This window comes from Cebus imitator, unplaced genomic scaffold, assembly GCF_001604975.1.
Source record: "Cebus imitator isolate Cc_AM_T3 unplaced genomic scaffold, Cebus_imitator-1.0 Scaffold1022, whole genome shotgun sequence".
In the NCBI taxonomy this organism is placed as follows: domain Eukaryota; kingdom Metazoa; phylum Chordata; class Mammalia; order Primates; family Cebidae; genus Cebus; species Cebus imitator.
This window is the reverse complement of record NW_016108337.1, coordinates 88,157-91,512: the sequence shown is the minus strand read 5'-3', so window position 1 is coordinate 91,512 and position 3,356 is coordinate 88,157. Positions and strand designations below refer to the sequence as shown.

The 3,356-nt window shown below is 46.5% G+C and overlaps 1 non-coding gene across 1 annotated transcript; it reads right to left on the bottom strand.

Moving 5' to 3' along the window:
• Positions 1 to 2,792: 2,792 nt before the first annotated feature.
• LOC119469921 lies at positions 2,793 to 2,933 on the bottom strand. The gene has a single exon (XR_005198781.1). It is a non-coding gene; the product is annotated as a U4 spliceosomal RNA (small nuclear RNA).
• Positions 2,934 to 3,356: the final 423 nt, after the last annotated feature.

Below are 3,356 nucleotides of genomic sequence, written 5' to 3'. Positions count from 1 at the left end.
CCTTCAGGAAGGCGTCTGGCTTTGCCTCGCCTGGTATGTTTGAACTATGCCTATGGCAGAAGAAGACAGGATTTCACAGATTTAAGGTGTGAAAAGTCACTGGGTGCTTTAAGAAGCCTGGGATTCTTCTTGGAAAAATAAGTTGTGGAGACAAAATGAGTTGGGGGAGGTTGTTATTGAAGTGAAGCAGAATTGCTTTTAGTAATCTGCTTATTACCCTCACCCCCTTAACCTCTAACCCTAAACCCTAACCCCATGACCCTAATCCTGCTCCTACCCCAATCCCTCATCCTACGCTTTAGTCCTGACCCTTGACCCTTGACCCCAAACCCCAAACCCCAACACCAACACTAAAGCTAACCCCTAACCCTACCACTAACCTTAACACTTTACATCTGCCCAGATTCTCCAGCAGAAGCAGGGACCCTCGGCTCCCAGCTGTGCACCACTGCATCTGGCACAGGACTCCGTAGCAATCCCCAAATAGGCACCTGAATGCCCACTGTGCCAGCCATGCAGTGGAAGCCCGAGCTATATTCTCATATCCAGAACCAGGGCCCAGTGCCTGCATCAGGCTGCTCAGGGCTGAAGTGAGCTGGGACACCCAAGGTCTTCATAAGACCAAGGCTATCTCGTGCCTCCTGTCACAGAGCGAGACGCAGACCCAACAGCACTGCACTTCCCCTCTTTCCCTCCGCGGCAGCTCGGCAACCTTCCAAGTCAGGGGCCCTTCCCTGATGACACTCCAAGAACAAAGCACTGGACTTTCACACAGTGAGGCTGCACACATTATTCTGTGTAGATGCCCACCTAGGCCACTGGGAGAAATGGTGGTAGAGGGACCCTCATGTTGCCCTGTGGTATGCACGCTCTGGTTTGTATGACTGCAAGCCATTTACGAGAAACTCAAGCTGAAACACTACTTGTTTCCAACATTTTGTCAGCAGAGAATTTACAGTGTACACTCCCAAACAAGCTAGCCACAGAGCACGCTGACTACTTCCCCTCTTACGTCACTCTGAGGGCCTCCGCATCAGTCCTAGAATTGGAAGATTGGTGGAGAAGAACTGGGATGTTGAGGGGGTACTGCATACTTGCTGGACACTAGCCTCCCCTCACCTAAGCTTACAGACAGCCCAGATCCCGCCTGATAAATCAGACATTGTAACGCACACAGCTCTCGATAGCAGGACTTACAGATGCAAAAGTCTAAGGCAAAGGATTGTCTCAACTCCTTGGTGTCTGAAGGAACTAAAACACCGCCTAGCACAGGTGCACCATCAACCTTATCACTAAATACGCCTCTATATTTTATTCATCTTTGATTGTGGAAGTGATGTGATAAACACAGTGGACTAAAGACCTTTGAGATCTCTTCACGGGATCCTATCTTGTGGACCCCCAGATCTGCCAACACAGAGAAGGCATCGTAAACATGTGCAGGACAGAGGCCAGATAAAACTGTCTCTCAGCCTCACAGTGGCCTGGCAGTCACAGGAACGGCCACGTGGGGTCTGGCCAGTACGAGGAGTCAAGCTTTTGGCTTGAGGCACCCCACCTAACCCACAAAACCAAGTTGTGCCTAACAAACAACAATCAGCCAGCCTACTCTCCTTAATGAAAGATTCTTCCTGGGGCTGAAAGCTTGGGGGATAACTCCTCCCTCCTCAGCCTCGGTCCCAAGGTACAGGACCACTTGCACCAGCAGCGTGGGTCAGCAAGTGAGCAGAAGCCAGAAAAGGGCAGGCCGGAAGACAAGGACCCCCTGAAGATCAGGAGAGAGGCTGTATAGGTCCCACGTAGCACTTACATCAGACTGGGACACTTCCCATTTACAGAAGACTATAAAACCCCCACCTCACCCTCACTTGGGTCTGACACTGTTTTAGGCCTCAGCTAGTCTGCAGCCAGGCGCTCATGAAAACAGCATGTTGCTCAACACCACCTCGAATTGTTTGCTGGTGCTCTCAGGGTTCGAACCAATAATAGAGCCTTGCGCCTAATATCCCAGGTAGTAATCCAAGAGTGATATCTGCATGACACCCCTCCTCCTCCACCCTCCATATCCAAGCGATCACCAAGGATACAAGCCGGCCAGGCAAGGTAGCTCACGCCTGTAAGCCCAGTACTTTAGGCGGCTGAGGCATGTGGATAACCTGAGGTCAGGGGTGGAGACTGGCCAACATTGGAAAACCCTGTCTCTACTAGAAATTCAAAAATTAGCCAGGCATGGTGGCAGATGCTTGTAATCCCAGCTACTTGGGATGCTGAGGCTGGAGAGTTGCTTGAACCTGGGAGGCACAGGATGCAGTGATTCGAGATTACACACTTTCCCTCCAGCCTGGGCAACAGAGCAAGACTCTGTCTCAAAAAAAAAAAAGAAAACAAAAGAATTAGTATAGTTTTGTCACCAGCAAAGGGGTCTTGTCCCAGACCCCAACAACAGGATTTTGTATCTCACACGAAATGGAATTTATGGTGAGTCGCAGAGTCTAGTGACATTAAGAGATTTTATTAGCCACTACTAAGTGACAGAGCAGGGAGTCCTCAGAAAGCAAGAGGAGGAATGCACCTGTTTCAAAGAAAAAAAAATTTTTTTGAGACAGAGTTTTACTCTTGTCACAATGACATGATCTCGGCTCACTACAACCTCTGCTTCTTGGGTTTAAGGATTCTCCTGCCTCAACAACCTCCCAAGTAGCTGGGATTACAGGTGTGCACCACCACGCCTGGCTAATTTTTTTGTATTTCTATTCCATTTTATTTTTTTTTATTTAATTTATTTTATTCCATCCCTATAGAGACTGCCAAAAATTGCCAATGCCGACTATATTTCCGGTCATCATGGTGGGGTATTGGGAAAAGTTTTCAATTAGCAATAATCGCACCTTGGATAAACCTCATTGGCTACAATACTGCCACTGTGCAAAGCTGTATTTTTGTATTTTTAGTAGAGACTGGGTTTCACCATGTTGGCCATGCTGCTGTCCAACACCTGGCCTCAAGTGATCTGCCCTCCTTGTCCTCCCAGTGTGCTGGGATTAAGTAATCACACCTGTGATCCCAGCACATTAACTTAAAAATAGGATTACTTAATGTTTGTTTATATAGGTTATTAAGAACAGTGTTGTCTCTTATAAAGGATTGTGATCAGTTTGTGTCAGGCTATTAGTCTTGTTACTTTTCTATGTCACTATTGATTTTAACAATAATTTAGGATTGTACTATTATCTTTAAAGTAAAACTTATTTTTAAATTAAGAATATTTTTTGCTTAAAGTACTGGTATATATTTATAAGTTTTGGGTCTTTATTTAGTTATTAACTTGTTCCTGCAACCTTAAATTTTTTTTTTTT